Source organism: Pristis pectinata, chromosome 19 (assembly GCF_009764475.1).
Source record: "Pristis pectinata isolate sPriPec2 chromosome 19, sPriPec2.1.pri, whole genome shotgun sequence".
Classification (NCBI taxonomy): Eukaryota; Metazoa; Chordata; class Chondrichthyes; order Rhinopristiformes; family Pristidae; genus Pristis; species Pristis pectinata.
The window spans coordinates 32,803,320-32,829,606 of record NC_067423.1 but is presented as its reverse complement, the minus strand read 5'-3'; the positions used below and the strand labels follow the sequence as shown (position 1 = coordinate 32,829,606).

Here is a 26,287-nt window from a genome sequence, read left to right as displayed (position 1 = left end):
CAAATACAAAATGTGTATGTTGATTCATTTTGCACAGTTCAGTTTATTGAATTGTAAAGTTTACCAAATCTAAGAGATTTTTTACTGAAATAAAAACAGAAAATTCTGAAAATACTGAGCAGGTCAGACAGCAACTTTGGAGAAAGAAGAGTTAACATATTAGGTCAATGACATTTCATCAGAACTAAGAAAATCAGATTTGTTTTAAGTTGCAGAGAAGGGGAAGAGGTGAAGAGAATAAAGGGATTGTCCATGATAGGTTAAAGACCAAGAAAGATTGACACCAATGGTGTTGGGTTTGAGAAAGGAAGTGGATGTGGATCTGGAATGTCAGGGTAATGTAAAGAGGAGGAGGTGAATGAAAAGACAAAAGAGAATAAAAATGCAATGCTATAACTGTGAGATACTAAACACTGCAGACACTGGAGATCTGTAATAAAATCTGGGAATGCTGGAAATATTCAACAGATCAGATACCATCTGTGTAAAGAGAAAAAGAGTTAACATTACAGGTTGATGGTCAGATATCAGAACTAGCCAGTTAGCGGAAATTGTTGAAATTAATGTCAGCCTGAGTGCTGTAATGTGCCAAGTTATAAGATATGTTGTTCTTGACCTGACGTTGGATTTCACTGGAACAGTGAAGGAGGCCAAAGTCAGAGCACTCAATGTGGGAGTGCGATGAAGAATTGAAGCAACGGACAGCTGGAAGGTCAGGGTCCCTCTCACAGACTTAGTTTAAATTTTGGAAAAAGGCTGTCCAATTTTTAAAATACATAGCTTTTTACCTTTATTACCTAAATTACCATTTCATTGATACATGTCGATTCAAGAGCTAATTCCTTATCTCAGGCCACTAACCAAATTATTCTTTCACAAGAACATGTTTAACAGAACTGTGGTTCCCTCTGGGAGGGCAGGATTCTGGATCATTCTACATTCTATTAAAGCTAAATTCTTGATAAATTTACTTCTGTGAGTTTCAACTGAGAATAAAGTTAAAAGCAGTAATTTTAGTCGCTAGTTTTAAATTAGAATACTAAACACTTGCATGGGTCATTTCTTCAAGTTGTTTTGTGTTAGTGATATTTTAAGCAGAGTTTAAATACATAACTGAAACCCATAGGTCACTGGAAAAATTAATGATCTGGTAAACTCCAAATGGGAAAAAAGTTATATTTTACCTCAACTCCTTGAAAAGTCTGAAATTACACTGAACAGTATGCCTTCATAGAAAATATTGAACATTTTGTCTGCTTGATGGGACATTCAGAAATTAAAACCCTTGATCACTCACATTACTCCATCTTTCCATGCCAATATTTAACTTTTGCATAATGAATTCCATCACACATAAAGCAAAATAATTGTATTTATTTATGGAATGCCAGCATCACCATTGATGCCAGAATTTATTGCCCAGTCCCAAATGTCATTGTGAAATTGCTGGTGAACCATCATCTTGAATTCCATCAGCCAATTGGCCAAGGTATTACCACAACCCTACCGGATAAGGCAAGGAGTTTCTGGAATTTGACATAATGGCAATTAAAAACAAGTATAAATTTTAATGTTAGAATTGTGCCTGGAGGGAAAAATATCTGGAAGACAGTGACTGAAGAAGTGGTATTCCCAATTTGCCCTTCCCTCGTAAGGCCTCTTGCTATTTCCACGGATGATCAGGACCTTTCCCTCAGTCATATTGAAGTCACCACATGAAAGCAATGTCACCATGTCACCACATGAAACAAAAAAAAGCAGAAGACAAATACTAAGAGAATGCACAATGTTGATTAGAAGAATTTTTTGTGATACTGCTGGTTTTCCTTCACAAATTTATTATTAAATAATTATTTTTTGATGATTTAATATTTTTACTATAGCCATGTAGACCTTGTAATGATCAACGAGAAAGGTTAGGTGAGGCAGGGGAATATTGGTGATTGGGGAACTGAGATTGCAATTTCCATATTTAGCCTCAGTTGAGCTATTCCTGCAGAAAGTGGCTGTCCAGGTTGCTTCCTCCCATTTCTCCCTCATGCAAATAACTGCTCACGCTAAGAGCCAATGGCAATTTCGTCCTTGCCCAATTCCAAGGTCGTAGCTATAACAGCAGCAGATGGGAGACATCAGACAGTGTAACCTTACTGATGAGAAGACGTCTTTCATGTTGTTCCTCACTAAGTTTCAGGATGGAGAATTGCTCCCCATACACTCTGGGCAGATCTTTAAGGAGCATTTTCCTAGCTGAGCTCTGCCACCTCCCCAACCCCCTCCTTTCTCCTACTTCCCACGGCTAGCTTTGATCTGCGTGGCCTCCACTCTGTCTCCCAGTCAATCTGCATTCCAAAGCGAATGCTTCCTAATGTAACCATGTCCGACTGCAGCTGTTTAGTGCAGAAGCACTGAAGTCACTGAAAAAAACCATTCAGATCTGGCGCAATGCTCCCAGTAAATAGACTTGAAACAACTCAAGAAAGTGCCAACACTTAAAGAATTTTATTAGCAGCCAGGAGAAATCAGTCAGGAACTAAGTTGTAAGGTGATGATTCCTTTGAAATGCACTGGTTAGGACTAAGTTCATCCTGTTCCTAAGTAAACACTCAGCCATGCAAGGTTAAGAGAGGGCAATAGCTGGAACGCTGAGTTCCAATTTGGCAGCGCTGGCATCAAATCCATGTTGTACTCTGATTGACATCATTGCTTTATCCTACATACATCTGACAGATACTAGCTGTACATTTGCTGATGTACCTACCATTAAACAGTGCACCAGTGTGTGTGCATGCAGTGGGTATCATAATTTAGCAACAGCAATTCTATTTTTAAATTTGTACATCATGTTCACTTCTTTCAACAGACCAATGATGTTGAAATCAGAATGGTCCCCGGTATATTGACATAAGTGCCTAGGATTGCAGCATTTGTGGGATTGATAAGTGACGGTAGTGTAGTGGTTAGCATAACGCTATTACAGTGCCAGCGACCCAGGTTCAACACCGGCTGTTGTCTGTGTTTATACGTTCTCCACGTGTCTGCGTGGGTTTCCTCCCACATTCCAAAGACGTACAGGTTAGGAGCTGTGGGCATGCTATGTTGGCGCTGGAAGCATGGCGACACTTACAGACTGCCACAGAACATTCTACGCAAAAGATGCATTTCACTGTGTGTGTTTCGGTGTACACGTGACTAATAAATAAATCTTCTCTTAATTAGGGGAAATGGATAAGAGCAAATAGGACCGTACAATATGGCAAAGACTGAAGCTAGAAATGACAGGAAGACCTGAGCTGATGGAGCAGAATGAGCAGAAGCAAATAAGTGCAGAGAAAAGGCAAGTCATGCTTTTTCCCTGTGGCTGTTCTCTGTGTATGTACCAACACCCTCATCAGTGTGGCACGTGTATATGAGATAAACTCCCATAGCACAAAGAATGAATTCTACTGAACCTGATATCTTAGTGCCACACTCTATTGTGTTTAAGATGTCCATAGGACAGTTTTCTAAAATATGGTTGTGATATAATCCATATCAGGAAAAATCCCAGATCTTTTGATTTTAATACTTTTATATTCACCTAGAGGCTGACAGCTGTCACATTTAACAGCTAAAAAAGAGATTCAGAACTTGGTTAAGGGCAATGGCCTCCACCAAAATTCAAAACTGCATGAATGGGTAAACCCTCATGTCAAATTATCAATGAGAAATATTCCCTGGGTACTTTGATTCATTAATAAATGACGATCAAAAACAATTCATCATGTGTACAACTCGAAGAATTGAAAGACAAAATTAGAATTAAAATATGATCAGTATCTGGCTCTAAATGGAAGGTACAGGCGACCCCCTCATTACAGAATTCACAAATCACCACCCAAAAATTTGAGATATGGAATACAATACGCTCTCACAGAATTTACATTAAAAGAGTAAATAAACACAAAATTAACTCGAGGTTCTTGATGCATGCGCAGATGATGCGGCTTCACGTTAAGCAAAACTCACAATATACAGACCATTTTCAGGGAACACAACCCCCACCCCTCTGCCCACCCCCTGTAATGTGGGGGTTGCCTGTAATCGGAAAGATTTTCTTTGATGGAGTTTGTGAAATTGGTTGGGCAAATCACGATTGATTTCTTACAAATAGCCAGCACTACCAATAGCTTACAAAATGTTGTTTCCATATATAAAATGTTGGCTATCCTGGCAAGAACAGTATTTATTGCTATTTCTTACTGTCCTTGAGAGACTGGTGCTTAATTGTCATTTTGAACCTCTGTGGTTAAGGTATCTCCACTGTTTATTAGGAAGGGAATTCCAGGATTCTGATTCAAAGATGAAACAAGAACAGCAAGCACAGATGGTGGCACTCCCTTGAGCCTGCTCCCTTTGTCCTTCTAGGTAATAGGGTTCATAGGTTTGGGAGGAGCCGTCAAACTAACATGAGCTTCTGCAATATGCCAGTAATCGAGGGAGTCAATTACTGGATCTACACTCAGCAAGTCAGGCATTTTACTTTCCTGTGTTGGTGTTTTCTCTCTAAATGCTCTCCACTCACACCTTTTAAGTTTCTCTGTTCATTTTATTCTTCTCTAATTGCCCTCATTAACCTATCAACCAGATTTGGTTTATCAACAGCTTAACCCCACGGTAACTCTGACCTTACCATATCAGAGCTATTCCCTTTGTCCTAAACATCCATCTTCTACCTGTCAGTAGCTTAAAATTGGCCAGTTTACTCTCCTCCCTAGGGTTTTTGACCCAAAACATTAACTCTATTTCTCTTTCCGCAGATGCTACCTGATCTGCTGATGGCTGCAATCAGAAAAGCATGCCATGGAAAGCTATTCTGATTGGCATTCCACTTACCACCTTAAGTATTGAGGGAGTAAATATTTATGGTGGTAAATTAAATGCCAATCAGAATAGCATCAAGCTTCTCAGGTTGGTTGGAGTGGGACTCATCCTGAAGATTATTCACCTCTACCATTTCTTCTCTCAGATTCTTTATGACACAAGGAACAATCCCCAGAGTCCACTCTAACATTTAGTTGAAATCCCTCATCCTGGAACCATTCCAGTAATTTTTCTTTCTGCGTCCTCTCCAGGGCTTTCATATCCCAGCTAAAATGTGGTGAAGAGAATTGAGCAATATACTCCAGTTATGACCTACCCAGTGCTTTATAACAGTTCACTATAATTTCCCGGTACTTCATGCCTCTATTTGTGAAGCCAAGGATCCTATTTGCTTTACTAATAATTCCCTCAATGTAGAATCACAGCAGCAAGGAAAATGCCATTCAGCCCAAGTAGTGTATATCATGGAAATACATGTCCTTTCATTTTCAAAGATTTACGCACATATATTCTCTGTTCCTACATACCCCTAAAATCTTTGCCACATAATCTATGTTCTCTGCTTGTTCTTCCTGCCAAAGTATGTCAATTCGTTTGTCTCTATCAAATTTCACCTGCCTTTTGTCTGCCATCCTTTCAGCCTATTGTCATGTACACGTAGTCTATCTCTATCCATCGCATTGTACACCACACCTCTGAGTTTTGGGTCATCTGAAAATTTAGAAATTTTCATGCACAAATATCAAAAGAAGGGCATGAATATTTCTAAGTGTGCAGATGACACAGAAAGAAAAAAGAATGCTGTAACATTACTATCTATGACCCTCCAGTCTGAGAAACACCATTCACCACAACTCCCTTTTTATCTCCTTCCATTGTTTTTTTATCCATGCTGCCACTGACCTATTATTCCATAGGCCTCAATTGTGTTAACTTTCCATTTATGTAGAACTTTGTCAAATGCCTTATGAAAAATTCATCAACTTTCTCTATTACTTCAGCAAAAGAGTCATTTGAATTAATAAATCCAATCAGCCTTTAACAAATTTGAGCTGGCTCTCCTTCATTAGTTCAATCTTCTCCCAGAGCCATAAATTCCTTTAAAAAAAGATATCAGCCTGACCTCTTTCATAAAAGGTCACTCTCTCCATTCCCCAAATACTAAATGCATATTGGATACTGGTATAGCAAGCATAACTTCATTCTTATAGCTTGTACAAGAGCTTTGTTATGCATGTATATGGCATTTAAATTATGCCAATAATTTTTTTTAAATTAATTTCTGGATGCCCCACTCAGTTTGGTGCACGGAGAGAGACAGAGCTAATCCAGAGTTATTACTGATGTTACATCTTGTGGTCTATCAAATTATAGAATATTTACTTAATGTTGAAAATAAATGCATTTGCTCAGAGGCTAGAATGTTATTGATAGGAATCTGCAAATAACCTCATCAAATTCTTTGAAGAGGAAAATGTAGTGTATGAAGACTTTGAAGGAGCCTTTGATTACATACAATACAGAGTATTATTAAAGAAGCTTTAGGGGTATGGTGTTAGGAGGAAAAAAACAAACTGGATTAAAATTTATAAGAAATTAAAATTTATAGCAGAGAAAAAGAGCAGGGATTAGTAGCTTTGCAGTGGTTAGAAGTGGATAGATAGCGATCATCTTTAGCATTCAATTCTGTTCATTGTGTCTGTTTTTTTTATATCATGATATGGACTGGCTGATGTCAAAATTTGCAATTGATAAGTTCTTTGCAACTCAATATTGTTATAATGGAACAAAAGCAAAATACTATCCATGCTGGAAATCTGGAATAAAGAAGAAAATGCTGGCACCCTCTTTGAGCAGAGAAATAGTTAATATTTCTGGTCAATGATAGGTTGATAAGGTGAAGGAACAAAATGACATGATATATTTTGTTAAATCATAACTGCGGTAATTATGCTTTGAAATGGGTGTGGTCCAAAGAAAACAAGCAGTGAAATTTGAAGGTATAAATTTGTCGGACATTAAATGCACCCTCAATGTTTGATAAAGCTATGAATAAGGACATAAAATTAAAGGATACGTGGGGAAAGGGCAAGTGGTTGTACATGAGCTTATGTGAAATCCTAATTAAACCCTCAGTGAGATCACCATATGCATGATTGGTTTCCACACTACAGGAATAATATTAAAGCTTTAAAGACTATATAATACAAATTAAGGATCCCATCTTGTATGAAAAATACAAATAGGAAAAAACTTGAAAATTTGATTTTTTTTAATGGAAACTATGCAACATCCTCTGATAAGGTGGGTAGACAGAATCAGATTGGCTCCAATAGATGAGGAGTCAAGAATAGAAGGGCACTTCCACAATGTAAGAGGTTTACAGGAGAAAGCAAGAAAAAGTTCTTTATTCAAAAGCTATGAGGTTGTGAAATTTAATTCCAGTGTCACCAGATAAGAGAAAATCAATGGTTGGGAATTGTCTTAGAGCTGGTTTTACCAAAGAACCATAATCTCATAAGAAGTCTGGTGGAAGTCCAAGTTAAAGAGATATCGGGTAGGATTTGATTATAACAATTTTCTCTTGCAGAGGATGAGTGATGGCATGGCCTGGACAGACTTGAAGTCTGTTTTCATGTTGCAGCTGTTTTCCATTTCTCTATAAACTGATTACTAAAAGCAAACTATTTTTTAAGCATGTGGGCAGCACTTTATGGGGGATATTTTCATAAATTTACAACTGTTTGTGAATTGAATGGGTTTATTCATATAAAGCCAATTTTCCTTTAATAGTCACTTCTCTTTTGTGGGAGTGGTAGCATGGTGGTTAAATTGCTGGATTCATAATCCAGAGGTCTGGTTCAACTTCCACCACAGCAACTAGGAAATTTAAATTTGGTTAATTAAATAAGCTGGAATTAAAAATGTAAAACAGCATAAAAACATGAAATTGCTCCAAAAAATTTACTTAATTCATTTATGTTCTTCGGGGAAAGAAATCATCTATTCTTATCAAGTCAATGTGCAACTCCAAACTCATAGTAATATTGTTAGCTCTGAACTGCCTTGCAGTGGCCAAGCAATCCATTCAGTTGTGTTCAAAACACAGTTAGTATGAAACTGGACCATCTGGTATCAATGTAGGCACCAGATTTGGACATAGCAATGTTGCTTGTAGCCCTCTCGATCTTGGAGTCTGGTGGCTAAATTTTGAGAGCTGACTAGTCAAGCAAAAACCCAACAAGAGTTGCATTCATAAAAATCATATCTTCCAGTTAGTTATCTAAACTCTTGTACCATATGTCCTTTCTGCCAGAACAGATGCATCAGAGATTGCAGCACAGTGGGATTTAGGCAGGAGTGAATGGTCCTCCAAGTCCTTGATATTGACTTCAGACACTATGACATCTCATGGCATTGAGTCAAAAATGGGTAAGGAAACTTCCTGCTGCAACTACCTACCATACCACTTCAATTGATGAATTACTAGTCCTCCTGGGTGGGAAACTTCAAAGTTTATCAGCCAAGAATGGGAACATCATGAGCCAAGCCAGCCAAGTCCTGATGGATTTAGCTGCCCAGGGCTGGAGCAGGTGGCAAGTGACCCAAAACGAGCTATAAATCTACTTAACCTCATGTTCATCTGTCTACCTGTTTCAGATAGACCTGTCAATGGCAGCAAAGGCAGGAATTACCACCACATTGTCCATAAAAAACAAATTACTTCACATTAAGGCCATTCATCATCATGTTGAGAGGCAACACCATTGTGCCAAATGGATTAGTCTCAGAATAGATCTGACAACTCATAACTAAGCCTGGATGAGTCAAACACCAACTCAAGAGCTCAAAACCTCTTGAAATCCACCATCCTAAATATTCACAGGTATACTAAGGCTGCAATGTGAACAATCCACAAAATGATAGAACACACCAAGATATTCTGACACCACCTCCCAAACCCATATCTTACCAGTAAGGAGGACACATAGAGCAATCACATGGGAATACCAACTCCTGCAGTTTCCAAAACAAGTCACAAACTATTCTGACTTGGAAATGTAATGCCATTCCTTCATTGTTGCACAGCGTGGATCCTGAAATTCTCTGTCCAACTGTGAGACTACCTTCAAAGGACTGCAATGTTTCAAGAAGGCGGCTTATCACCACTTCTCAAAAATAATTAGGAATGACCAATAAAAGCTTGTTTTGCCAGTTACACCTACATCCTTTAAATGAATTACTAACAAACTACAATAATGCATAACAGCAAAACATCTTCACAGGTTACCTCTCTACCCAATGTCTGTAATCAATCTATCCCCCATTCCTTAATACCTGTCTAATTTTTTTAATTAAAATGGTCTACATTATTTGTATCCCGGTGACTTTATCTCATGTGTTCGCTGCCTATTAACTAAAAGGATTAATTCTCATCTAAGTACGAATATTTCTAAGTGTGTGCATTGCTGGGAGAGGTGGGACCTCTGCAAGCCAGAATAGTTGCATCTCAGTGGGAATATTCACCAATATTTGGGCAGGTTTTTTATGGTAGTGAGGAGGGGTTCAAACCAGCTTGGTAGGGGCATGGAAAACTTAAAGTAGAATCAAAAGGGAGAAAAGCTATTCTGGAAATAGAAGATAGGAATTCAGGTGAAAGGAAGGAAAGAGAAAAGAACAGGCAACAGTGCAGGTCACTGACGAGTACTGTTAACCAGAATGTCTCAGGAAGGGGCAGAGTGACAAGTAGAAGAATGCAGTAGCAGATAGAATCAGAGTAAGGAGAAATTATCAGATAAAACTAAAGGCTTCATATCTGAACGTACCCAGCATTTATAACAAAGTATTGAGTTGATAGTACAAATAAAAAGAAATAGATATTATACCTCTTATAGACGTCAGGTGCCCAGGGTTCAGAACTGAATGTTCAAGGGTATTTGAGATTTCAGAAAGATAGGCAGAAAGGAGGTGGGGTGGCTCTATTAATAAAGGCTGGGATCACTGCAGGGGTTGGGAATTATTTTGGCTCAGAAGCTCAAAATATAGAATCAGCTTAGGTAGAGATAAGAAATAATCAGGGTAAGAAGTCACCGGTGGGAGCGGTATATTGCCCCTATTACTATACTACACAGCGACACAAGAGACTGCAGATGCTGGAATCCAAAGCAAAAAACAAGCTGCTGGAGGAGCTCAGCGGATCAGGCAGCATCTGTGGAGACAAAGGGACAGTCGACACTTTGAGTTGAGACCCTGCATCAGGACTAAGTGTGTAAAAGGGAGATAGTATAAAGAGGTGAAACTGAGGGAGTGACACAGGCCCTGGCAAGTAATAGATGGATCCAGGTGAGGAGAGGTTGGTGGGTAGGTGGAACCAGGTGGGGGAGGGAAGGGTGGCAATAGCAACGGAGGCCGGGAAGTGATAAGCAGAGACAACAAAGGACTGCAGATTATGGAATCTGATCAGGAAGGAAGGTAATGAGTGGAACCAGAGAAGGGAGGGACGGTGGGCAGAATCAGAATCAGAATTATTATCACTGATTTAGATGATGTGAAATTTGTTGTTTTGTGGCAGTCGTACAGTGCAAAGATGTAAAATTACATAACTTACAAAAGTAAATAAATAGTACAGAAAAAGGAATAACAAGGTAGTGTTCATGGACTGAGAATAGAGAACAGAGGAGGGAACAGAGGGGTTAACTGCCAGGGTGAGGCCAAACACAAACTAGGGAAACAGCTCCCGTTATTCCGTGTGGGTAGTCTACAACCCAACAGCATGAACATTGAATTCTCTAACTTCAGGTTATCCACACCCCCTCTGTTCCTTTCTCTCTTCTTCTGTTCCACCTCTGACACACCAAAACACACTCCCTTCTTTCCAAACCACACCCCAACCCGACCCCCATAACCCAGTTTCATTCCCCTTCCCCACCCGGTTTCATCTGCCTATTATCTACACACTCAACCCACTGGGTCCCTTCTTCCATCCCCCTCTGTTCCCATCTTCCCACCGTCCCTCCCTTATCTGGTTCCACTCATCACCTTTTCTTATCAGATTCCAAAATCTGCAGCCCTTTGCTGTCTCTGCTTATCACCTCCCAGCGTCTATCACCATCACCACACCCCCCCCCCAAAACCTGGCTCCATCTACCCATCAACCTGTCCTCACCTGGATCCACTTGCCAGCTCCTGCCTCACCCCTTCCCCTAATCTCTTTATACCGGCTTTCTTCCCTTTACACTCTCCGTTCTTATGCAGGGTCTCGACCCGAAATGTTGACTATCCCTTTGCCTCCACAGATGCTGCCTGACCCACTGAGTTCCTCTAGTAGCTTGTTTTTAGCTACACCCTACAACTCCCCAAAGATTGCTTAAGGTGGTAGAACAGATGGATAAGGTGGTGAAGAAGGCATACAGGATGCTTGCCTTCATAAGCAAGGGCAAAGAGTATAAGATCAAGGAGGTCCTGGTACAACTTTATAAAACATTGGTTAGGCCACAGCTGGAACACTGTGTGCAGATCAGGTCACAATACTATAGGAAGGACATGATTACACTGGAGAATGTACACAAGAGATTCACCAGGACATTTTCTGGGGTGGAATGTTTCAGGTATGAGGAAAGAATGGATAGGCTGGGTTTGTTTTCCTTGGAACAGAGGACGCCAAGGAGGAATCTGATAGAGATATACAAAGTTATGGGAGGCTAGGATAGGGTAGGTGGTAAGAAACTTTTCTCCATGGCTGGGAAAGATCAGAGGGTGTAGGTTTAAGGTGAAGAATAAGCAGATTAAAGAGGATCAGAGGGAATTTTTTTCACCCAGGGAAGGTGATTGCAATCTGGAATGCCCTGCCTGAGAAGGTGATGGAGGCAGGTATTCAAAACATTTAAGAAGCATCTGGATGAGCACTTGGATTGCCAAGGCGTAGCAGGCTACAGACCTAGTGCCTGGTAAATGAGATTAATACCAATAGGTCTTGATGATCAGCATGGACATGGTGAGCTGAAGGGCCTGTTTCTATACCATATCATCCTGTTACTCTATAACATTGGTTGATGATTGTTACATGTATCTAGATACAGTGAAAAAGTTTTGTTTGCATACCATCCATGCAGATCATGCCATACGCAAGTACTTTGAGCTAGTAAATTGAAAACAGAATGCAGAATACAAAATATAGTTTAGCAGCTACAGAGAAAATGCAATGAGGGTAAACAAATAAAATGCCAGGGCCACAACAGGGTAGATTGGGAGATCAAGAATTCGATTTTATGATCCTATAAAACAGAGTATATAAATCGAGAAATAATGGAGGCTTATTAGAAAGGTACTACAATAAAGATGAGTGATTTTAATCATCATATAGATTGGACAAATTAAATTGGTAAGTGTAGTCTTGAGGACATGTTTATAGAGGGTATTCCAGATGATTTCTCAGAGCAATACTTTGAGGAACCAATCAGGGAGCAGACTGTTTTAGATCTGGTATTGTGTCATGAGACAGGAAGAAGTAATGATCTTACTGTAAAGGAAAGAGTAATCAGAGCTTGGCAGAATTTCAAATTGAGTTGGAGAGTGAAAAACTGGGATCTGCAACTTGTGTCCTAAACTTGATTAAAACCAATTACAATAGGACCAGGATGGGATTGACAAACGAGGACTGAGAAGGTACAGTAAAAGGTAATATGGTTGATCAACACTGGCAGATATTTAAGGACATATTTCACAAATCTTAGCAGAGAAATTTTCCAGAGAGAACAAAAGGCTTTATAGGAAGGATGCACCAACCTTGGCTAGGTAAAGAAGTTAGGAATGGTATTAAATTGAAAAAGATATACAATGTTGTGATGTTTAGTGGTAATCAGAGGACTGGGAAACTTTTAGGAACAACAAAGGATGCCTAAAAAAATTATAAAGAGGGAGAAGACAGAGCCTGAGAGTATATTAGCAAATAATATAAAAACAGATAAATCAGGGCTTCTGCAAGTGTATAAAAAGGGAGTAGCTAAGGTAAACCTTGGTCTCCTGGAGACTGGGAAATTAGTAAAGGAACATAGAGAAATAGCACTAATTCTAAGTAATGATTTTGAATTGGTCTTCATGCTAGAAGCCACCAAAGTCATGCCATTAATAATAGATAGTCAAGTGGCTATAGGGAAGGAGGAACTTAGATCAATCTCTTTCGCAAGAGACAGAGTAGTAGGCAAAGTAATGAAGCTAAAGGTTAATGACCCGTGAACTTAATAGCCTGCATGCTAGCGTCATAAAGGAAGTGGCTGCCGAGATAGAGGATGCATTGATTGTCATTAACAAAATTCTCTGGATTCTGAAGAGGTCCCAGGAGGACTGGAAAATCACGAATGTAACATCACTATTCAAGGCAAGTGTAGGGAAGTTAACTGAACATCAGTCATTGCAAAAATGTCGGAATCCATTATTAAGGAGGTAACAGCAGGACATTCTTAGAAAATCACAAAACAATCAAGCAGAGTCAACATGGTTCTCTGAAAGGGAAATTGTGTTTGACATATTTGTTGGAGTTCTTTGAGAATGCAACAACCAGGATGCATGAAGGGTAACCAGAAGATGTAGTGTATTTGGATTTTTAGAAGGCATTCAAAAAGGTGGCACATAAGAGGTTTCTGCATAAGATATGAGCAGAGGTGGATGGAGTTATTTGTATGGTTGGGGGTTGAACTAACGAAAATAAGACAGAGAATCTGGACAAATAAGTCACTATGTATAGCAATCAGAAACAATATATAACCTATATTAACGACTTAGATGAAGGGACCAGCTGTTCCACAAACAAATATGCTGATGATTCAAAGATAGGTGGGTCAGCAAACTGTGAGGAGCGCACAAAGAGATGCAAAAGGATATAGATAAATTGAATAGGCCAGAAGTTGACAGAGTATAATGTGGGAAAATGACAGATTATCCACTTTGGCAAGAAGAATGAAGAACAAAAATGTTACAGTACAAAGGGTTCTGGGGATCAAAGAAGTTAGCATTCTGGTGCAGCAAGTAATTAGGAAGGCTAATGGAACGTTAAACATTATTGCAAGGGATATGGAGTGTGAAAGAAGGTACATTATGATGCAGTTTTACAGAGTGCTGGTGAGACCACCCCTGGAATACAGTTGCAGTCTCCATCATTAATGAAGGACATTTCGCATTGGAAGCTGTGCAGAGAAATCCACTAGACTGATTCCTGGGATGAAAGGGTTAACATATGAAATAACATTGTGCAGGTTGGTTCTATATTCATTGGAGTTTAGAAGAAGGGGAGATAATCATTAGAACATTGGAGGTTCTGAGGGGGGATTGACAGGATAGAAGCTGAAAGGATGTTTCCTGTTGAGTGAAGATCTAGAATTAGGGGGAAGTGAGGAGGAATTTCTTCACCCCAGAAGGCTATGGTAGTGGGGTCATTCAATATATCCTTTAGAGATTGGCAGACATTTGAGCTGCAAGGAAGTCAAGGAGCATGGGGAGTCAGCAGGGAAGTGGAGTTGAGGCCAAGAATAAATGAGCCATGAGCTTACTGAATGACGGAACAGGCTCAAGGGACTGATTGGCCTATTCCTGTTTCTTATGTCCTTGCAATAGCAAACACAAGCATCTTACTTGTAGATCCACAGCTATTTTTAATTTCTTTCCCCAACCCCCGACAACCTCTTCCTTTTTAATACCTACAGTAATGCAGAAGATCTCACCCACTACATTAAAAAAATAATTTAAAAAGAACATTATTTAATATAATTACAACAAACTACAACTTAAGTTTTTTGGGAAGACTTCCTGTTATTATACTAGACACAAAATCATTTGAGGCTTGGAACAAAATGCACCCAAAATTCCATATCCAGATTACATCCCCTCTATTTTTCCTGTAGGCACTGCCCCGGGTGATTTGATTTCAGGAAAAGCTACATAATTTTCTGTAAAATATTCCTGCCTTACTCCAACTCCACTACATTAATATACTAATCCTCAATTTCAGACTCAATTTCCCAAAATTTTCTTCATTGGCTTCTCAAACTCTATCTACACATAAACATTCTCCCAAGATGGTGCTATCTGCATCTCTTCCCATACTGTATGTTGCTTATCCATCACCCTTGACCTCACCGATCAGCATTGTGCCTTCCTATTATCCTCGCACAACGGATTCAAAATCTTCACTGAACTGACAAATTCTCCCTCGGCTTCTTAGCAACCTCCAGTCCTCTGTTACTGCCTTGCCTTCCGATCTTCCACATCTAGACCCATAAACCCCTCCCACCCACTGCAGCAATTCCCTGGGGCAGCTTTCAGCCACCCCACTCCCTACGCTCCTCCACTTTCTCGGTTCACTCTCCACTTCAATCACCTTCTATTTTAGGAATAATTTTCATTCATCTCATCTAATTTCCTTATTATAGGTATCTATATCTTGTCCACAAAAGTAATATACTATATAATCATCACGTTGTTATTTATTGTTATACAAGTTTGCAGGTTTATGAAATTGAACCAATGCAGTGGGAATTCATTCATTCCTTCAGAGTGCTGAAAATAAATACAGACGGCATCACATCTCACAGATGCATGAAAATGTCTGCACTGTCTTCACCTTAACCTAACTATCTCACAGCTTGAGTACTTCCAATTCAAACATTATCGAGGTTGTGTGGAAAGTGCTTACATAGGCTGAGCAGTGAGGGGTTTGGTACACATCACTATATATTACAATCAATACAGACACTGGAGACTTAATTGGTTCATTATATAACGAAGCCTTACTGAGGAGCATCTAACGACATGTCCTTGGCCCAGTGCTGCCCTCTTAAAGCAGAATGGCTGCATTGAGCTTTTATGATGAAGATTCATTTTCACATCAGCATTCAACACAGATGTCAAGGAATAAAGCACTCTATAGAAACAGTATTTATATAAATTATGCCTGAATAGATTAATTATGAACAGACTGAGTATATTAGCCAAGTAAGAAGAATTAAGCAAGAGTTTTCCTTTTGTGTAGATCTATTTCTGTATTGCAACCATAAATACACTAATTTGCACCTATTACTAATTTTATTCTTTTATTATACCTAACAAAAGTTTGAACTCTAAAAAGATTACCCTTAGATTTTAAGAATACACATTAATTTTACAAATTATGAGATTGTTCATTCAAACAAATTTTCAGGTACAATATGTATATCCAGGCAGTTATTATCTCTTCTTTATTATCTAAACTGGGAACAAATAACAAATTACAAAAGATGTCTTTCATTTTAATATTAAATGCACAAAACATTTTTCATCATGGTAATGAGAGAGTTGTGATGGGTTTTAATTGGTATCGGTGGTGACTGACAGTAGAAAATGGTGCATGATGGATGTCATATGGAATTAGAGCAAGGCCCATCATTACTGTCATCTGGTGCTGGAGCACAGCCTGAGATGGCCGTGAGCTGGTATTTGATCAACGATATAGGTTGGTAGTGATATGAGGCTTGTGAAGAGCATTAATTGGTGTTTGAGAGATGTGAGTGATGGAGATAAGTGTTACCTGTTTTCGAGCAAGGTACATCCATAATTCAATTTGTTGCATCAGTACTTTTATTTACATTTGAAAACTAACATAATATAAATCTGTTTTAAAGTGGTCCAGTTTCCCATCAGTCTATAATCTCCCCCCACTATGATCAAGCATAGTTTGTAATTTCTTCAAAATTATACATTAACAATTACAGATTATGAAGAGCTTTGAGATTACTCGAAAAACTAAAGTAGAAAAGATTCTATCATCCAGATGGTTATCACAACATCGTGGGGGCTAAGCAGTATAGCAGGAAAAACAGCCAGAGGGATCATTATGAGTGAGTAATCTTTGCCTCTTGTTTCTGATGCTGGCAGCACACTAGCTCTGCGCTGTCTGCTTGTACAAATGATTGCTGCCTACTGTCAACACTAACCATGGTGTTCATTCACTTTTTGCCACAGAGTGGGCCCAATTTCAAGAGAGGCTTGCACTGCATTATTTTCAGCCTGCAGTTTATACAAGGGAGGTGCAATCTAACTTCAGTGGATGAGGCAGGCATTCTTGAACTCATTTTGACCTGGGAGACTTTCAGGAATGGCACAAAACACAAAGGGAGTCTTCTGAAGCTGCAATGGAGGTTTGGCACAGGAGAACAATTCTGTTTCTCCAGGGAGAGCCTCCAAACATGAAAATGTACGTGTTCTGATTAGTAAGTTTGCAAACAACATGAAAATTGGTGGAGTTGTGGATAGTTAGGAGGGTTGTCAAAGGACACAGCAGGATGTCTATAAATTGGAAATATGCATGGGAAAATGGCCAATGGAGTTTAATCCAGAAAAGTGTGAGGTGATGCTTTTTGGGAGGTCAAATGCGAGAGGCAAGTCTACAGTAAATGGCAGGACCTTTAGGAACACTGATGTACAGGGAGATCTGAGGGTGCAAGTCCATAGCTCCCTGAAAGTATCAACACAAGTGGATAGAGTGGTAAAGAAGGCGTACGGCATACTTGCCTTGATTGGTCAAGGCGTTGAGTATGAAACTTGAGAAGTAATGCTGCAGCTGTATAAAACATTGATTGGGCCACATTTCAAGTATTGTGGGCAGTTCTGGTTGCCACACAATAGGAAGGATGTGAAGGCTTTGGTGTAGAAGAGGTTCACCAAGATGTTGCCTGGATTGGAGTGCATTAGTTATAAGGCAAGGTAGGACTAACTTCGGCTGTTTTCTCTGGAGCATCAGAGGCTGAGAGGTGACCTGACATAAGTTTATAAAATTGCAAAAGGCATAGATAGTTCCGATGGTTAGAGTCTTTTTCTCAGGATGGAAATGTTGTACTAGAGAGCATAGGTTTAAGGTGAGAGGAAAGTTTAAAGAGGATGTGTGAGGCAATTTTTTTTGTTTTATACAGAGAGTGGTGGGCGCCTGGAACGTGCTGCCAGGGGAGGTGATAGAAGCAGATACGACAGCAACATTTAAGAGGCAATTCGACAGACACATGAAATGGTCAGCAGTAGAGGGGTATGGACCACCCGCAGGCAGATGGGATTAGGTAGACTGGCATCATGGTCAGTGCAGACATGGTGGGCCGAAGGGTCTGTTCCTGTGCTGTACTGTTCTATTTTCTATGTTTAAGCACTGAATGAAAAGTATATAAAGATAGCTGTAGCATCCGAACTACAAGGACCTGGATACAGTACCTCAAAAAATTCTGCAACATTATACATGTGGTCAAGGTCAATGAACGTGCATCTTAAACTGCTGTATCCCATCAGCAACATCACTGGTCCTAAACACTGCACTCTGATCACTCACCTACCGACAATCATTATTAACCAGGGCTCAGACATAACATACAGCTGCTTCACCATACCTTCATGCACTTTGCAGTGCTACAGGATTCCTATTCACATCGTACAGCCAACTAGTCACCATAATGGACCAACTGCCTGCAGACATGCACAGCCCTTGATGACACCCTTACCTCCCTCTTGCATGACAGGGTGATGCACAATCACAGGCAGCAGTAGCAAACCAGCAGAGGACTGGGAAGAATACATCAGTTTACACGTATGGAGAAAACAGTAATAACCGTAAATGCACAGACATCGAGTCAAAGGCAGGGCTGAAGTCAGAGAAACCATACTTAATATTATTTTCTCATATTCCACTCCCCCTTTCATTCCACAATCTCTTTTGATCTGGAAGCTACAGATTTCCCCACTTCCCATGCCACTGCCCTCATTCTTATACCTTGGAACTACAACTGATTGAGCAGTGGTAAAAGAGCAAGAAGAGAGTGGAGAAGACCTGTCATCATTCAGTTTTACTCTCCCAGCTCCCCAGCCTAGAACCTGAGACCTTGAATACTATAAAGTATCTTAGATATGGGATCTGCACATGAAGAGTTATTGGGCACGTGGCACACAGCCGTAGCAAGAAGTAGGGACTACAGAGGTGCCAGCTCCCCCAGGAGACAAGGTCACCAAATATTGCTGCTGCAGAGCACGCATGAAGAACTCAATGTGGCAACCTGCAAAAGGTGGCTGATTGGTGTACACTGTGTCATGCTCCGTGCATTGGCAAGCCTGCCAGAAAGTCAGCATATAGCAGGTCCACTACAAGTCTTTGAACCCATACTCTCCAGCAGATTAGTAGTGGGTTAATCTGTCTACACAATTCAACAGAGTTAAGAACCACATCATTATCAGATTGCCCTTGTCACCAGGCAGAAACCTATAGTTTGTTGCAGTAGCTCGTAAGAAAATGAGAAATAGAAGCAGAAGAGCTTTCAGCCCCGATACCAGCTCTGCTGTTCAGCAAGATCTTGGCTGATCATTTACTTCAGCATCACTTTTTTGGACCAACCCTATATTCCTTGTTTTGCACCAACCCTATATTCCTTGTTGCCCTATCTGTCAGGGATTTATTGATCTCTGTCTTGAATATTCTCAGTAACTGAGCCTCCAAAGCACAAGTGGAGAATTCCAAAGATTCACTTACCCTTTGGGAGAGAAATTTCTTCTCATGCAATTCTGAGTGGCCAACCCATTATTTTGAGACTGATCCCTGGCTTCAGACACCCTAGCTAAGGGAAACATTGTCTCCACATCTACCCTATCAAGCCCTGTAGGAATATTACACATTTCAATGAGATGATCCTTCACTTTTCTAAGCTCCAGAAAATATAGTCTGCTTACCCCCTCCTCAAATGACAAGCTCACCATCCCAGGAATCAATCTGATGAACCTTCATTGCACTCCCTCTATTGCAAGTGTATCCATCTTTAGGTGGGGAGACCAGATACGTACACAGTACTCCAGATGTGATCTCACCAGGCCTCTATATAGTTGGGGTAAGACATCTTTACTCTTGTATTCAAATCCTCTAACAACAAAGACCAACTTACAATTTGCCTTCCCAATTGCTTGCTGTCTTTGCATGTTAACTTTCAGTGATTTGTATAGAAGGACACCCAGGTCTCTCTGAACTTTTCAATCATCCTCCATTTAAAAAATACTCGTCTTTCTTTTTACCAAAGTGGACGACTTCACATTTTTCTCTATTATTTTCCATCTGCCAGTGGGCATCCCCTGAAGCTTCTCTGCATCCTCCTCACAGCCCTTATTGACGATGGCTCAAATGCAGAGTTGCTGGGCCCAGAATGAAGGCATTTCATGGCTGCTGCCAGAATACTGAGCACAATGCACTTTTATGGTCAAACATCAGAGGAATATTCTGGAAGGTAATCCCTTCCAGTTAAAATACATCTCTGGGTTGACATACAAGTCAAGGCACTATGTATGCAGCTAATAGCATCCTGCACAATGGAGAAGTCTGCAATCCCCACAGAGCCACGTGCTCCTTCTGTCCGGTACTCTCTGGCAACAAAGAATTAAATATACTTAACTTTCCTTCAACAGAGAGGATCAGTGATCTCCGTCTTCCAGCAACCCTTCAACAACAACAAAATTTTCTAACAGTGGATGGCAAATTGTGAAATGCTGAAATATCTCCAGGTCTAGCCTGGAAAAATCCAAATGTATAAAACTTTATGAACAATTTGACCTTGATTGCCATTGGGAATGTGATCCTCACTTTGCTCTGAGTTTAGTTGTGGCTGAAGCAAGAATATATGCCCTTACTGAATTGCAAAAGGTATCACACACTTTTCTGCATGGCTATAATTTCTTACTGAGTGCCCTTCCATCCTTTCTCCCTCCTCTTCTTGCAGTTTGTTCTGTTCTTCATGTCCACTGCTTATTCTGCCAGTCATGGTGCCCTTCAAGCAGAATGCTTCCAAAAGCACTCGTTTCTTGGAATATTTGGTTTCTTCAGAATATTTTCTGTAGACTTAGCAACTTTAAAGATCCCTAGAAAACATCAAACCCTAGTAGAACACAGAAAAAGCCAAATGAAATCAGTTTGCAACTAAATTGTATGTAGTTGATGATCCTGTTAAGTAGGGCTGGGAAAGGAATTCAGGTGTTGAATATGTGTACAACTGTACAATGTTAAAGAGGGTGTTAACGAGACCATTGGATTAAATTTGGCAATGTTGATTTCAAATGAACATTGTCTACTGCTTGGAATCATGATCATTCTTCCCTGCATACTTACAGCAGGCATTATCTGTCTGTGTTTTCAACACCTTTATCAATATGGCTGCTGGTGCAACTTGTGCCATAAATATGCACGTGCACGTTAACTACGCCACATTAGATCTGTTGCCTCAGCTCAGCAGCCCAAGCATTCAAATAACAAGCACTGCAATTTGAATGTTGTAACTAGTTTATTTTACCAAATTGACTACTGAGATAATATCATTTCTAAAGAAAAAGTACAGGCCAGGAAAATGGGATTAGAGGTGGGACATCTAAAGATTTAGTTCTCTGGAGAGAGACGAGTCATTGACCTGAAACACTAACTCTTTTGTGTTTCCAGCACCACCTGTTTTTATTTTTGTATTTCCCCTGACTGTACCAAAACTTATCAGGTTCTTTATTTATCATAAATTTACTTATGGTACTTCTAGTCAGTTACCATAATGTCAGCAAAGATCTTAGAGAGCCTGCCTTCACGGTGCACACAATATTTTAGTCAGTCCTCCATTGCAACACTGGAGGACCCAAGAAAATTACCATTATGCAACTCTGCAATAAATGCTGGATTACCTCTGTACAATTGACTTGGATGAGGAAGTGGAGGGATGGGTTAATAAGTTTGTGGATGACATGAAGGTTGGAGGTGTTGTGGATAGTGTAGAAGGTTGTCGTAGGTTACAACAGGATATAGACAGGATGCAGATTTGGGAGGAGAAATGACAGATGGAGTTCAATCCGGAAAAGTGTGAAGTGATACACTTTGGAAGAATGAATGGAGTACAAGGTTAATGGCAGGGTTCTGAGCAGTTTGCAGGAACAAAGGGATCTTGGGGTTCAAGTCCATAGATCCCTCAAAGTTACCGCGCAAGTTGATAGGGTGGTTAAGAAGGCATATGGTGTGCTGGCCTTCATTAGTCGGGGGATTGAGTTCAAGAGCCATTAGATAATGTTGCAGCTCTATAAAACTCTGTTTAGACCACACTTGGAGTATTTGTGTTCACTTCTGGTCACCTCATTATAGGAAGGATGTGGAAGCTTTAGAGAGGGTGCAGAGGAGATTTACCAGGATGCTGCCTGGATTAGAGAACGTGTCTTATGAGGAAATGTTGAGTGAACTGGGGTTTTTCTCTTTGGAGCAACACAGGATGAGAGGCGACTTGATAGAGGTGTATATGATTATGGGGGGCATAGATAGAGTAGACAGCCAGCACCTTTTCCCCAGGGCGGTAATAGCCAATACCAGAGGGCATCCATTTAAGGTCAGAGGAGGAATGTTTAGGGGAGATGTCAGAGGTAGGTTCTTTACACAGAGTGTGGTCGGTGCCTGGAACGCACTGCCGGGGGTGTTGTAGAGGCTGATACAATAGGGACATTTAAAAGACTCTTAGACAGGCACATGGAAGTAAGAAAAATGGAGGGTTATGGGCTGTGCAGGAGGGAAGGGTTAGATTGATCACGGAGGAGATGTTCATATAGTTCGGCACAACATCGTGGGCTGAAGGGCCCATCCTATGCTGTACTGTTCTATGTTTTATGTTCTAATTACCTCAAGCAGCCCTGTTGCAAGTTCACAAAAGAAAAATGTTACTCGTAGAAGTCATATCTGTGTCTGATTAATGGTCTCAGAATGAAGGGACCTCAGGTCAACATTTTGGATGATAATCTGCATGATTCATTCCCTCCACTATTGGTGCGGAGTGGCTGCAGTGTGTTCTAAAAGACTGAAAGGCAATTTTAAAGGTTTTTGAAAAGCAAGTAGTCCTGAGATTGAATGCATACAAATCTTTAAAGATAGAAAACCATTTGAGAAAGCCTTTATTAATGGAACTACTACATACAAAAGCAAGGAAAATATGGTAAAGGTTTATAAAATACTGGTTAGGCCTCCTTTTGAGTACTGTGTTCATTTCTGGGCACTAATATGATAGGAAGGCTGTCAGGGCTTTGGAGAGGCAGCAGGAGATACCAAAATGACATCAAGGATGAGGAACTTCATTTTTGTGGGGAGACAAGAGAACATGGGGTTGCTCATGTTGACTGGAAGGTCAAAAGAAAATTACACTGTGGCATTCAAAACCTTGAATGGTCTTGGTGGATTGAATTGGGAGAAACTATTCCAGTGGTGAAAATGCTGGTAATCAGAAGATACAGATTTAAAGTGACTGGCAAAAAATCCAAAGGTTGTATTGCAAAACATTTTTTCACAATGTGAAATGCACTGCTTAAATGGGAGGTAGCAGCAGGTTCAACAGACCTCTCAAAAGGGAACAGACTCATTCCCTAAGGATAAGTATTTACTGGCCAAAGAAAAGTGGGATTAATCTAAACCTTTACCAAAAGAGCTAGCAGGTGTACGAGTGATTAGGAAGACTCTTTCTACACTGTGTCATGCTAAGACATAATGAACTGGAGGCATTTATTACAATTGCACCATTATTGCATTTTAACACTTTAGAGTTGAGTAATTTCAATATACAAGTCTGACTCATTCATATGGTTAATTTTTTTTATACTACGTTAAGCTAGTTATTTATGACTTCTGAATCAATATTCAAGGAATTTAATTGTGTGGCAGTGAAATTAATTTCAGAAACTTTTTCCTGAAATTCTGTGAGAGATATTTTGTGAATGAGTTACTTTATCAGAACATACTATTCCAGAACATAAGAAATCAAAGAAGAAGGGAAATGTTCTACCACACTGACTTCCTTGATTTTGACAGTCCATGCAATATTTGCACTGTCCAGCATCTTATAAAAATCACCAAAATTATTGAAAGTAGATTTTGAAAAGAAATCCTGCAGGCCAGAGATATTAAATTAATTTTACACTATTATTACATTTTGCACTATATTCCCATGAGTTTTGAAAAATGAATTAAAGTGTTTAAGATGATTAATGGAGTAGGCAAGGGAGATGGAGAAAAATATCTCCACTGAAGGAAAGAGATCAGAACAAAGGGCCATATTAGTTCGAGGTAATGTGAGGAAGTCCTTCATTACATAAAAGGTTGGTGGAAATCTGGAACCCCCCTTCTCCAAAATAATCCAAATGAATGCATGCTTTTCTGGCTGATCCACAATGCTTCACGTCAAAATACTCAAAATGCACCTGTTGTTAAGAGACAGGGTGAGGGAAAATTTGGTTGACTGGAAATCAGAGCTATTTTTCACAACATGCACCCTTGATACTTTTACACCAACCATAAAGAAAGCCAACACTATGACATGCATACTGAAAGACTTTGTTCATAAGCTATGTATAGAATATTATCTATTAAAGTTGACCAACAAATTTATAGTCCTTATGGACTTCCAACACATAACATGCAAGAACTCTTTATCATTGTCAGTGTCAAGTACTCCTAGCCTCACCGTACCTCTTGCTGCCCCAAATACATATTCAGAGAAAGGTAGTCCTTATTAAGTATTTATTTTCAAAACAGTATCCCCGTAATCTGTATATGCAGCTCTAAAGTGTTGATTATTAATACATTTTACAATTTTCCTCAATGGTTTTGTACCCAATTGAATCCTTTCACCTTCCAAGGAGAGATCTTTCCTTTCTTCTCATTCAAATGCAGACAAAAATGCAAAAATATGCTGTTGTAACCCATTCAGCCACAGAGATTCTATTCTACTCCCCTTAAAACAGCAGCAACATCAAATGCCTTGCTTATACTGACTCCTCGAGGTGGACCAGCAATATACAACACAATGCCCTCATCAGGTATTGGTTCATACAGAAGCGAGATTCTCCTGTATTTATAATATAATGTCTCCAAGGGTGACATTTTAACCTAAAGAAACAAAGAACTGCAGATGCTGGAATCTAGATGAAAAACACTATGGTGCTGGAGGAACTCAGCAGGCCAGGCAGCATCCATGGAGGAAAGCAGGCGGTCAACATTTCAGGTCAGGACCCTTCTTCAGGACTGAAGATAGGAAAAGGGGAAACCCAATATATAGGAGGGAAAAGCAGAGCAGTGATAGGTGGACAAAAGAGGGGAGGCGGGGTGAGCACAAGGTGGTGATAGGTAGATACAGGTAAGAGACAGTGATAGGCAGGTGCAGGGGAGGAGAGGAGAGCAGATCCACCAGGGGATGGGTCAAAGGTAAGGAGGAAAAAAGGGCAGAAAAAAGAGAGAGAGGCTAGGAAAGGGAAGAAAAGAAGAGGCATGGTTGGGGGTGGGGGTGGGGTGGGGTGGGGGTTGAGAGGATTCCTCAAAGTGGGAGAATTCAATGTTCATGCTGTTAGGCTGCAAGGTTCCAAGACAGAAAATGAGATGCTTTTCCTCCAGTTTGCGCTTAGAATTCTCCTGGCAGTGGAGGAGGCTGAGGACTGACATATCAGTGATAGTGTGGGAGGGGGAGTTGAAGTGACTGGCAATTGGGAGATGCAGATCGTGGTTATAGAGTGGAGGCACAGAACACCTGTGCTCTGTCCCCTCAACCACCACCCCCCCAACACCATCCCCCCAACCACAGCTCTCCTTTTCTTCCTTCCTAGCCTCTCTTTTTTCTATCCTTTTTTCCTCCTTACCTTTGACCCATCCCCCAGTGGATCTGCTCTCCCCTTCTCCCCCGCACCTGCCTATCACCACTGTGTGCCCACCCTGCCTCCCCTCTTTTGTCCACCTATCACTGCTCTGCTTTTCCCTCCTATATATCGGGCTTCCTCTTTTCCTGTCTTCAGTCCCGAAGAAGGGTCCTGACCTGAAACGTTGACCACCTGCTTTTCTCCGCGGATGCCACCTGGCCTGCTGAGTTCCTCCGGCATCATCGTGTCTTTCATCATTTTAACCTAAACAATTGCTCCATTCACAGGATGTAACAAGAGTTCAAATCTTGAGAACATGCTTAATCTGTCACTTGATTAATCAATTCTGGCATTTTCAAAACATGAACCAGGTAAAGATTAATCAATCCACATTCAGCTCATTTTATAGGATTCAAATAATAGCCTGTGTGCAAGAAGTTCTAAAAGACTCCACACACGTCTCAAGAGTTCTAATTTCCCAGAATAGTTAACCTGCTTTTATTATACGTAGCCTCCTTGAGCTGTCCAGATATATTGACATTAGCATTCAGAACTATGAAAGAGTTGTGGCGCCATATTCAATTGTTGCTTTCAAAAATAAAATGGATAGATACAGGAGAGATTTTAAAAATGGTGGTTTACTGGGGGGAAAAATAGGAAGATCGGGGGAATTTGTCCAGTGGACAGCCAGCATAGAGTTGATGGGCCGAATGATCTCCTTCCACGCTACAATGATTCTGTAAACCCTTGATCCGAA

At 40.2% G+C, this 26,287-nt stretch overlaps 1 protein-coding gene across 2 annotated transcripts in view; it reads right to left on the bottom strand.

The window, feature by feature from the left end:
* Positions 1-26,287, bottom strand: part of LOC127580417 (potassium voltage-gated channel subfamily A member 3-like) — a 62,210-nt gene that overhangs the window by 19,076 nt on the left and 16,847 nt on the right. The gene's annotated exons all lie outside the window — the stretch shown is intronic.